The following is a 12,180-nucleotide window of genomic DNA, read 5'->3' on the forward strand; positions in this document are numbered from 1 at the left end:
CCTCACAGATGGGTTGGAAGAGGTGGACCATTTTTTTTGACCTCCACGTTCTCCAGCTTTGACTCCACTGGATTGCTTTCTATGGGGACACATGAAAATGAATGTATCTTCAACCAAAACCTCATCTTTAGAAGACCTGCAAATTAGGATAACTAATGTGATTGCTGTTATTATTGAAAACTAGCTTGAAAATGTTTTTGGAGGCTGGGTGTGGTGGCTCATGCCTGTAATCCCAGCACTTGGGAGGCTGAGGCAGGTGGATTGCCAGAGCTCATGAGTTTGAGACCAGCCTGAGCAAAAGTGAGACCCCTGTCTCTAAAAAATAGCTGGGAGTTATGGTGGGCACCTGTAGTCCCAACTACTTGGAAGCCAGAGGCAAGAAAATCACTTGAGCCCAAGAGTTTGAGGTTGCTGTGAGCTAACACACCATGGCACTCTACCGAGGGTGACCAAGTTAGACTTTATCTCAAAAAAAAAAAAAAACAAACAAACAAGAAAAGAAAATGTTTTTCGGAGAACTACAGAATCGTATTACCCTTTGTATAGTAATGGTAATGGACAAGTTGAAACTTAACAAGAACAATAAAAATGTAAATGTTTCTTCTTTCTAATCCTTTTTACAGATTCTATCACATATACTTACAAAGTTACAACTATTTTAAATTGCACAGGAAATTCATGGACATCCCGCATAAACTTTTTTCTATTAAATGTTTGTATTTTTTTACTTTCTAAACTTTTTTGTTAAAAACTAAGACAGAAATATTAGTTTAGCCCTATTACAGGGGCCAGAATCATTACTGTCACCATCTTACTAAATGCATCAAGAACATACATGGTGGGGCAGAGGCAAGATGGCCAACTAGAACCAGCTTTCCACACAGGTTCCCATCCAGAAAGAAACTTAAAATAGAAGTTTAGCAAGTAAGCTGATGGTTTGGAGCTGAGCCAAAAGAGAAGGTTGAAGAATGCACATCAACCCCACTGAGGCAAGCTGCAACCCCCAGGATACAAACAATAGGTACAAAATCCATTGCCAAGCAGACGGAAGTCCCCTCCCCCATGAGAACGGCTGGCAGTATACTTTCTAACTATACTTTCAAGCGAGCAGAGTTCAAACATCCTCCCATTTTATTCCATGGGAGAGACCCTCTAAAAACCGGAACTCCTTTCCCTACTAGGGTACCATGACACTCTCCTGCCAGGCATAAAACTGTATAAAACTATATATATTCTGTACCTGCAATTCTGAACTCCCAGCACTCCCCTCCACTCTCACCCCAAGGTCTTGAAGCCTGTCCCCTGTGGAAGGCAGATGCTTGGGCATTTTCTCCAAAGAGGTTTTGGACAGGGCATGGGCTATTGCAGGTCTGTGCTGATTCTACGGCACAGGGATAGGGAGAAAACAGTGGACTGAAGGAACCATATGAGAAGGGGAGAGGCGGTGCCCCCAGCACAGAGCAGCAACAGGAACAACAGGGCTCACACCCCAGGGGACATTTTGGAAGGACACTCCTGGTCTCTCGGGGCAAACAGAGGAAGCTGGGCATCTTCTCCAGTGGCAGACACTGGCAGAATAGTGAGCAAAGGGTATGCATGAGGCAGTATCAGCCTGGGCACAGTGCAACAGAACAGAGAATTGAAGACATGTGCGCAGAGACAGCATACTCCCAGGGCAGAGCTGCACTAGGACTGCTTTAGTGAGCCTAAGAAACACCCGGCCCTCAGGGGATCATAGCTGAGACAAAGGCAGGCAGACCAAGGCTGGAACTCCAAGCCGAGTGTGAGTTCTAACCCCACCCACCCCAACACAGACTGTAGGGGAGATAGAAACACCAGCTCCTAGTAGCAGCACAGACCAGGGCTGAGTCACAGTTTCTGTGAACTCAAACAGTACCTGGTCCACAGGGGAATATACCCAGGACAGAATCACAAATTCTGCACAAATATAAGTGTCACCAGCATCAATCAGGGGCAGGACTGGAACTGAGTGAACCACACCACCTTCCATTAACCACCCAAGGTTGTCAGGCCTCAGCTTCCCCTGCTGGATGGTGGCAAAGTGTGGAGGCCTGGGCGAGAAGACATAAGATCTCTCTGTGACTCAGGCAGGCTCAAAACCCTGGAGCATCTGCTCATTGGCGGGAACTGGGTCATAGCCCTGCAGGGTTACCAGTGACTGGGGGTGACAGAGGTGCAAGGTGGGGAAGAAGGCATCAACCTTTCCAGACTAATTCATTTGCTGGGGGGTCCTTCTGACTCCACAGAGCACCAGAACGAGTCACACTCGAGCTGCCAGCAGACCCTATTATTTAGTTGCCAGAGACCTTTTGAACGCCCTCACTTGAGACCAGGTGCTGACCGGGACAATTGATTTGGACCTCTCGAACTGGACCAATCACCCGAAGACTATCCAAAGTGGTACCCTGGGTATGTGGTTGTGGGAAGGTTTGATTTTCCTTTTCTAGTTCTTGCCCCTGGGGGAGTTGGGGGGTGGGGTGACTTAATTGCTGGTATTTCTCCACAGATGAGATTTCAACCCAGAGTAACTAATACACTAGGGTAGGACAGAGACCAGCTTAAAACAAGACAGAGCCACTTAGCCCCACCACACCAAGTAAGTCCCCAGTGTCTCAGGCCGTAGCACAGTACAGGTCCTTTGCAAAGCTCTAGGGGAAAAGGTACAGACACCACTCACAAGCTCTTGGGCAAAGGGCTGGTTAATCACTACTCCAGGAGCCCCACAACCCAACTTCACCTTATCTTCTCATCTAGCCAAACAGTGTAAAATAATCATGGGCAGAATCAGAGAAAAAACTCCGGTAACATGAGTAACCAGAGTAGATCAACTCCCCCAAGGAACGATACGGTGTACACAACTGAAGATCCCATTCACAGACAAATGGCTGTGATGTCAGAAATTGAATTCAGAGTTTGGATTGCAAAAAAGATTAACAGAATGGAGGTAAAGTTGGAATTAGAAATTCAAGGAGCAATTCAAAAGTTGTCCCAAGAATTCAATGAATTCAAAGACAAAATCACCAAAGATTTTGACACATTGAGACAAGAATTTGCAGCCCTCAAAGATCTGAGAAATACAGTATAATCTCTCAGTAACAGAATGCAGCAAGCAAAAGAAAGGATTTCTGATATTGAGGACAAAGCTTTTGAATGCTCCCAAGCCTCGAAGAGGAAAAGAAATGGAGAGCAAAAATGGATCATTCCCTCAGAGAGCTCTGGGATAATTCAAAGAAAACTAATATTCGCCTTATAGGAATTCCTGAAGGCGACGAAGTTGCTTCACAAAGCACAGAGGCCCTTCTTCATGAGATTATGAAGGAGAACTTTCCAGACATGCCAAGAGATTCTGAAATTCAGATAGCAGACAGTTTCAGAACCCCAGCACAACTCAACCTGAATAAGGCAACCCCCAGACACATCATAACTAAAGTTAATGTGAAGGAGAAAATTCTGAAAGCAGCCAGACATAAGAAAACCCTAACTTTCTACAAAGGGAAGAATATTAGAATGACTACAGATCTCTCTGCTGAAGCTTAGGGTGGTCATCAACTTTTAATCTCCTAAAACAAAGTAACTTTCAACCCCAGATCCTGTATCCAGCTAAACTGAGTTTCATTTATGATGGAGAAATTAAATACTTTAATGACATTTACATGTTGAAGAAATTTGCCATAACTAAACCAGTTCTCCAGGATATTCTCAGACCTTTCCTCCATAATGACCAGAGCAATCCTTCACCACAAAAGTAAACTCACTCTGAAACTTTTGATCAAATTCCAACTTCCACATTGGCGAAAGGATTAAACATGTCCACTGGACTTTCGAAAACCTTGATACCCAAAATTCTACCAGGCTTATCAATATTCTCAATTAATGTGAATGGCTTAAATTGTACTCTAAAGTGGCACAGGTTGGCTGACTGGATACAGAAACTCAGGCCAGATATCTGCTGCAACAAGAATCTCATCTTATCTTAAAAGAAATATAGACTCAGGGTGAAGGCATGGTCATCTATATTCCAGGCAAACGGAAAGCAGAAAAAAACAGGTGTTGCAATTTTATTCGCAGATACAATTTTTTGTTGTTCTAAACCAAGAAAAGTAAGGAAGGATAAGGATGATCACTTCATATTTGTTAAGGGTAATACTCAATGAGATTTCAATTATTATTATTTATGCACCCAACCAGAATGTGCCTCAATTTATAAGAGAGAATCTAACAGGCATGAACAATTTGATTTCTTCCAGCTCCATAATAGTCAGAGATTTTAACACTCCTTTGGCAGTGTTGGATAGATCCTCCAATAAGAAGCTAGGCAAAGAAATTTTAGATTTAAACTTAACCATTCAACATTTGGATTTAACAGACATCTACAGAATATTTATTTCATCCTAACAAAACTGAATACACATTCTTCTCATCAGCCCACGGAACATACTCCAAAATCGATCACATCTTAGGTCACAAGTCTGACCTCAGCAATTTTAAAAGAATAGAAATTATTCCTTGCATCTTCCCGGACCATCATAGAATAAAAGTTGAATAAAAGTAACAACAGAAATCTGCATTCTCATTCAAAAACTTGAAAGCTAAATAACCTTATGCTGAATCATAGCTGGGTCATACACAAGATTAAGAAGGAAATTACCAATTTTTGGAACAAAACCATAATGAAGACACAAATTATCAGAACCTCTGGGATACCACAAAGGCAGTTCTAAGAGGGAAATTTATAGCACTGCAAGCCTTCCTCAAGAGAACGGAAAGAGAGGAAGTTAACAACTTAATGGGACATCTCAAGCAATTGCAAAAGGAAGAACATTCCAAACCCAAACCCAGCAGAAGAAAATAAATAACCAAAACGAGAGCAGAATTAAATGAAATTGAAAACAAAAGGATTACACAACAGATCAATAAATCAAACAGTTGGTTTTTTGAAAAAGTTAATAAAATAGATAAACCTTTGGCTAATCTAACCAGGAAAAAAGAGTAAAATCTCTATAAATTTATCAATCAGAAATAGCAAAGATGAACTAACAACAGACTCCTCAGAAATTCAAAAATCCTTAATGAATATTACAAGAAAACTATATTCTCAGAAATATGAAAATCTGAAGGAAATAGACCAATACTTGTAAGAACGTCACCTTCCAAGACTTAGCCAGAATCAAGTGGAAATGTTGAACAGGCCCATATCAAGTTCTGAAATAGCCTCAACCATATAAAATCTCCCTAAAAAGAAGACCCCAAGACCAGATGGCTTCACGTCAGAATTCTAGCAAACCTTTAAAGAGGAATTAGTACCCATATTACTCAACCTTTTCCAAAATATAGAAAAAGAAGGAATACTACCCAACACATTCTATGAAGCAAACATCACCTTCATCCCCAAACCAGGTAAAGACCCAACAAAAAAAATAAAATTATAGACCAATATCACTAATGAACATTGATGTGAAAATATTCAACAAGATCCTAACAGAATCCAGCAACACATCAAATTATACGCCATGACCAAGTGGGTTTTATCCCAGGATCTCAAGGCTGCTTCAATATACGTAAATCTATAAATATAATTCAGCACATAAACAAATTAAAAAACAAAGACCATATGATTCTCTCAATTGATGCAGAAAAAGCTTTTGATAATATCCAGCATCCTTTCATGATCAGAACACTTAAGAAAATTGGTATAGAAGGGACATTTCTTAAACTGATAGAGGCCATCTACAGCAAACCCATAGCCAACATCGTATTGAATGGAGTTAAATTGAAATCATTTCCACTCGGATTAGGAACCAGGCAAGGTTGCCCATTGTCTCCACTGCTCTTTAACATTGTAATGGAAGTCTTAGCCATCACAATTAGGCAAGAAAAGGCGATCAAAGGTATCCATATAGAGTCAGAAGAGATCAAACTTTCACTCTTCCTAGATGATATGACTGTATATCTGGAAAACCCCAGGGATTCTGGTACAAAACTCTTGGAAGTGATCAAGGAATACAGCAGTGTCTCAGGTTACAAAAACAACACTCACGAATTGGTAGCCTTTATATATACTAACAATGGTCAAGCTGAAAAAACAGTCAAGGGCTCTATTCCATTCACAGTAGTGCCAAAGAAGATGAAATACTGGGAGTTTACCTAACAAAAGACGTGAAAGATCTTTATAAAGACAACTATGAAACTCTAAGAAAAGAAATAGGTGAAGATGTTAACAAATGGAAAAACATACCATGCTCATGGCTGGGAAGAATCAACATTGTTAAAATGTCCATACTACCCAAAGCAATATACCATTTTAATGCAATCCCTATTAAAGCTCCACTGTCATACTTTAAAGATCTCAAAAAAATAAAACTTCGTTTTATATGGCATCAGAAAAAACCTCGAACAGCCAAGACATTACTCAAAAATAAAAACAAAGTAGGAGGAATTACACTCTCAGACCTCAGACTATAGTATAAATCGATAATGATCAAAACAGCATGGTACTGGCACAAAAACAGAAGTAGATGTCTGGAACAGAATAGAGAACCAAGAGATGAACCCAGCTATTTATCATTATTTGATCTTTGACAAGCCAATTAAAAACATTCAGTGGGGAAAAGATTCCCGATTTAACAAATGGTGCTGGGTGAACTGGCTGGCGACCTGTAGAAGACTGAAACTGGACCCACACATTTCACCATTAACTAAGATAGACTCTCACTGGCTAAAGATTTAAACTTAAGACATGAAAATACTAGAAGAAAGTGCAGGGAAAACTCTTGAAAAAATCTGCCTGGGCGAATATTTTATGAGGAAGACCCCCCTGGACAATCAAAAGCAGCATCAAAAATAGACTACTGGGACCTGATCAAACTAAAAAGCTTCTCCACAGCCAAGAACACAGTAAGTAAAGCAAGCAGACAGCCCTCAGAATGGGAGAAGATATTTGCAGGTTATGTCACCAATAAAGATTTAATAACCAGAATCAACAGAGAACTTAAATGTATTAGCAAGAAAAGAACAAGTGATCCCTTCTTAGGTAGGGCAAGGGACTTGAAGAGAAACTTCTCTGAAGAAGACAGGTGCATGGCCTACATACACATGAAAAAAAATGTTCATCATCCTTAAAATCAGAGAAATGCAAATTAAAACTACTTTGAGATATCATCTAACTCCAGTAAGATTAGCCCACATCACAAAATCCCAAAACCAGAGATGTTGGCGTGGATATGGAGAAAAGGGAACACTTAACACTTCTACACTCCTGGTGGGAATGCAAAGTAATATGTTACTTTTGGAAAGATGTTTGGAGAACACTTAAGAGTTCTAAAAATAGACCCGCCATTGGATCCTACAATTCCTCTACTAGGTAGATATCCAGAAGACCAAAAATCACATTATAACAAAGATATATGTACCAGAATGTTTATTGCAGTCCAATTCATAATTGCTAAGTCATGGAATAAGCCCAAGTACCCATCGACCTATGAATTATCAATGAATTGTGGTGTATGTACACCATGGAATATTATGCAGCCTTAAAGAAAGATGGAGACTTTACCTTTTTCATGTTTACATGGATGGAGCTGGAACATATTCTTCTTAGCAAAGCATCTCAAGAATAGAAGAAAATGTGAAAAGCTTTCTTGTGAAAGCTATAACCCAATTATAGCCCAAGAAGAAGGGGAAAGGGGAGAGGGAGGGGAGGGGAAGGGGGAGGATGGGTGGAGGGTGAGTAATAGGTGGAACCACACTTATGGTGCATCTTACAAGGGTACATGTGAAATTTACTAGGTGTAGAATATAAATGTCTTAATACAATAACTAGGAAAATGCCATGAAGGCTATGTTAACCAGTTTGATGAAAACATTTCAAATTGTATATAAAACCAGCACATTGTACCCCATGATTTTATTAATGTACACAGCTATTATCTAATAAAAAAAAAAAAGAACATACATCTGGGAAAGACACTCCATTAAATAAATGATACTGAGAAAACCAGGTAGCCATAAGCAGAAGAAAGAAATTTATCCCCTATCTTTCACCATATGCAGAAGTCAAATAAACCTGGATTAAAGACTTAAATATAAGTGAAACTACTAGAATACAAATTGGAGAAATGCTTCATGACCATGGTCTGGGCAAAGATTTTTTACATAATACCACAAAAGCACGGCAACAAAGACAAATATAGTCAAATGGAATTACATCAAGTCAAAAGAACTCAAACAACAAAAACCAAAATAATCTGATTTAAAAATGGGCAAATGATCTGAACAGACATTTCTCAAAAGAAGACATGCAAATAGCCGAGAAGTATATGAAAAAATCACTAATCATAAGGGAAATTCAAATCAAAACCACAATGAAATATAATCTCACCCCAGTTAAAATAGCTATTATTAAAAAGACAAAAAAAAGACATTGGCAAAGACAGTAGTATGCTGAAAAAGTAAATTAGTATACCCATTATAGAAAATAGTATGATGGTTCCTCAAAAAACTAAAAATAGAACTACCATGTGATCCAGCAATCCCACTGCTGGGTACGTGTTTAAAGAAAGGCAATCAGTATATCGAAGTGGTACCTATACTTCCATGTTTACATTAATTGAAGTACTATTCACAATAGCCAAAATATGGAATCAAGTTAAATGTATATCAATGGATGAATGGATAAATACAAAGAAAAAATCCTGCGGGATGTGGTGGCTCATGCCTGTAATCCTAGCACTCTGGGAGGCTGAGGCAGGTGGATTGCCTGAGCTCAGGAGTTCAAGACCAGCCTGAACAAGAGTGAAACTCTGTCTCTAAATACGGCTAGGTGCTGTGGCAGGCACCTGTAGTCCCAGCTACTCAGGAGGCTGAAGCAAGAGGGCTGCTTGAGCCTAGGAGTTTGAGGTTGTTGTGAGCTATGACACCATGGCACTCTACTAAGGGCAACAAAAAAAAAGAAAGAAAAAATCCTGTGATTTGCAGCCACATAGATGTAACTGGAAGTCATTATGTTGAGTGAAATAAGCCAGGTGAAGACAGACAAATATCACATGTTCTCACTCATATGTGGGAGCTGAACAAGCAGATCTCATGGAGGTAGAAAGTATAATGATGGTTGCCAGAAGCTGGGAAGGATGTGGGAGCATGAAGACAGGTTGGTTAATGGGCATAAAAATACAATGTGAGGGCGGCGCCTGTGGCTCAGTGAGTAGGGCGCCAGCCCCATATGCCGAGGGTGGCGGGTTCAAACCCAGCCCAGGCCAAACTGCAACAAAAAAATAGCCAGGTGCTATGGTGGGCACCTGTAGTCCCAGCTACTCGGGAGGCTGAGGCAAGAGAATCGCTTAAGCCCAGGAGCTGGAGGTTGCTGTGAGCTGTGTGATGCCACGGCACTCTACCAAGGGCCATAAAGTGAGACTCTGTCTCTAAAAAAAAATACAATTTGAGAAAAGGAAAAAGTTCAATAGCACAGGTAGTAGTAACGATAGTAGACAGTAATTTATTGCAGATTTCAAAATAGCTAGAAGAGAAGACTTAGAATCCTCCCAACACAAAGAAGTAACTGTTTGAGGTCACGGCTATCCTAATTACCCTTATTTGATCATTACACATTGTATGCATTATCAAAATATCACATGTACCCCATAAATATGTATAATTATTAGGTAGCAATAAAAAAACTGAAAAAAGAATCGGTGTCTTCCATCTCCATATCGTGCCCCACTGAAAGGTCTTCGGGGCACTCGCATGTGTGAAGCTGTCATCTCCAATGATAATAATGCCTTCTTCTGCGATACCTCCTAAAGGATGCACCAAAGCTTTATTTTACAGTTAACATTTTTTTATAAGTAGGAGTACACTCTAAAATAACAATAAAAAGTATAGTATAGTAAATACATGAGCCAGGAGCATGGTCATTTATTATCAAGTATTATATTAACTTTGTTTACATGTAGGATCTCCCAGTTCCTGACTTTCAGTCTCTGTTCTCATCAAAAATCACAGAGTGCCTTGACCACTCTGCAACCTAGCACGACAGGTTTTTCCTAGCAGGCTCGAACCCAAACTGAGGCCTTAAACATTCTCAGGCACTGATAAAAGTATCTAAGTTGTTGCTCAAAAACACTGAAAAAATACTAGCTCCAGCTCTGAGCCAAATTCTCTAAACCCTTATAAAAATTCTGACCCCTTCACCATGAACACACCTAGGTAGAACACATCTTTTCTGTTTCTTTTTTTTAGAGACAGAGTCTCACTTTGTCACCCTTGGTAGAGTGCCGTGGCATCACAGCTCACAGCAACCTCCAGCTCTTGGCCTTAGGCGATTCTGTTGCCTCAGCCTCCCATGTAGCTGGGACTACAGGCGCCCACCACAACGCCCGGCTATTTTTTGGTTGCGGTTCAGCCGGGGCTGGGTTTGAACCTGCCACCCTCGGTATACGGGACCAGCGCCCTACTCACTGAGCCACAGGCGCTGCCCAGAACACCCCTTTTCTCTCTGTCCTGAGGATTGCTGTGGCCTTCTGTGAGTAAGTTCCTATAATACATGCTTTCGTACTCATCACCCTGGCATTTAGTTCTTTGGAATCCCAAGCAGATCCATCTCAGAAAGGTTTGGGGCATCCCCTTGTTGGAACTCCTGGGGCACAGCTTTGGGGGCAATTTCAGCTTCAGGTTCAACAAGACAAAACATTACACCAACAAACACATAATGCGTTGCACTATGATGTTACAATGGCTATGGTGTCACTAGATGATAGGAATTTTTCAGCTCCATTATATTCTTATGAGACCACCACTGTAATGCTGTCCATTGTTAACCAAAATGTTGGAATGCTGAATATGACTGTACAACATCAAACTTTGGGGGCTTTAGCAAATGCAGTATTATCAGGGAATCTTAGAGCACCCAATACATGTATTAGATAAGAGGAATTAGTTAAAATCAGTAATCTAAGTCTCATAAGCAAAAGAAAAGAAATACAAATTAGAGCAGAAATTAAGGAAATTGAAAACAGAAAGTCACTTAGAGAAAATCAACAAAACCTAAACCTGGTTTTTTGAAAAGATCAATAAAATCAATACGCCTTGGCTCGGCGCCCATAGCACAGTGGTTACAGCACCAGCCACATACACGGAGGCTGACAGGTTCAAATCCAGCCCCAGGCCAGCTAAACAACAATGACAACTGAAAAAAAAAAATAGCCAGGCGTTGTGGCAGGCGCCTGTAGTCCCAGCTACTTGGAAGTCTGAGATAAGAGAATCGCTTAAGCCCAAGAGTTGGAGGTTGCTGTGAGCTGTGATGCGACAGCACTCTATCAAAGGCAACATAGTGAGACTCTGTCTCAAAAAAAAAAAAAAATCAATAAGCCTCTTATCCAGGATAAGAAAAAAAGAAGACACAAATTATTAATATCAGAAATAGAAGATGGGGTATCACTAAAGACCCCAGGGATAAGGATAGTAAAGGGATATTATGAATAAAACTCTATGCCCACAAACTGACAAGCTTGACGAAATGGACCAACTCCCTGAAAGATACAATATGCCAAAACTTACACAAGAACTTATGTATCATTAGAATACATCTATATCTGTTTTAAAAAATGAATCAGTAACTGTCTCTCAAATAGAAAACACTAGGCCCAGACAGGTTCACTGGTGAATTTTACTAAACATTTAAGAAAAAATTATACCACTTGTCTACACTCTTTTTGAAGATAGAACCAGAGGAAATACTATTAATTCATTCTATGAGGCCAGCATTACCCTATGACCATTTCCTTGTAATAACAAAGATATTACAAGGAAAGAAGACTACAGACCAATATCTCTCATGAGCACAAATGTAAAAATCTTCAACAAGATTGGCAAATGAAATCTGACAATGGGTAAGAATACTTATACATCATTACTAATTGGGATTATCCCAGGTACTCAAGGGTGGTTGAATATTCAAAAGTCAGTTAACAGAATTCATCACATTAACAGGCTGAAGAAGAAAAATCATATAATCATATCAATAAATACAGGAAAAGCATTTAACAAAATCCAATACCCATTCATGACAGAAACTTAGCAGACTAGAAACAAAGAAGTCCCTCAACTTGATAAAGAACATCTACTAAAAACCTACAGTTAACAATTACACTTAGAAGCCAAGTGTGG

At 39.9% G+C, this 12,180-nt stretch overlaps 1 protein-coding gene and 1 pseudogene across 10 annotated transcripts in view; one reads left to right on the forward strand and one right to left on the reverse strand.

Moving 5' to 3' along the window:
• The window catches only part of LOC128580506 (elongation factor 1-alpha 1-like), a 143,292-nt pseudogene extending 143,253 nt beyond the window's left edge, over window positions 1–39 (forward strand).
• ZFAND4 (zinc finger AN1-type containing 4) overlaps window positions 1–12,180 on the reverse strand; it is a 96,723-nt gene that overhangs the window by 48,354 nt on the left and 36,189 nt on the right. The gene's annotated exons all lie outside the window — the stretch shown is intronic.

The sequence above is a fragment of the Nycticebus coucang genome, chromosome 3 (assembly GCF_027406575.1).
Source record: "Nycticebus coucang isolate mNycCou1 chromosome 3, mNycCou1.pri, whole genome shotgun sequence".
Taxonomy (NCBI): domain Eukaryota; kingdom Metazoa; phylum Chordata; class Mammalia; order Primates; family Lorisidae; genus Nycticebus; species Nycticebus coucang.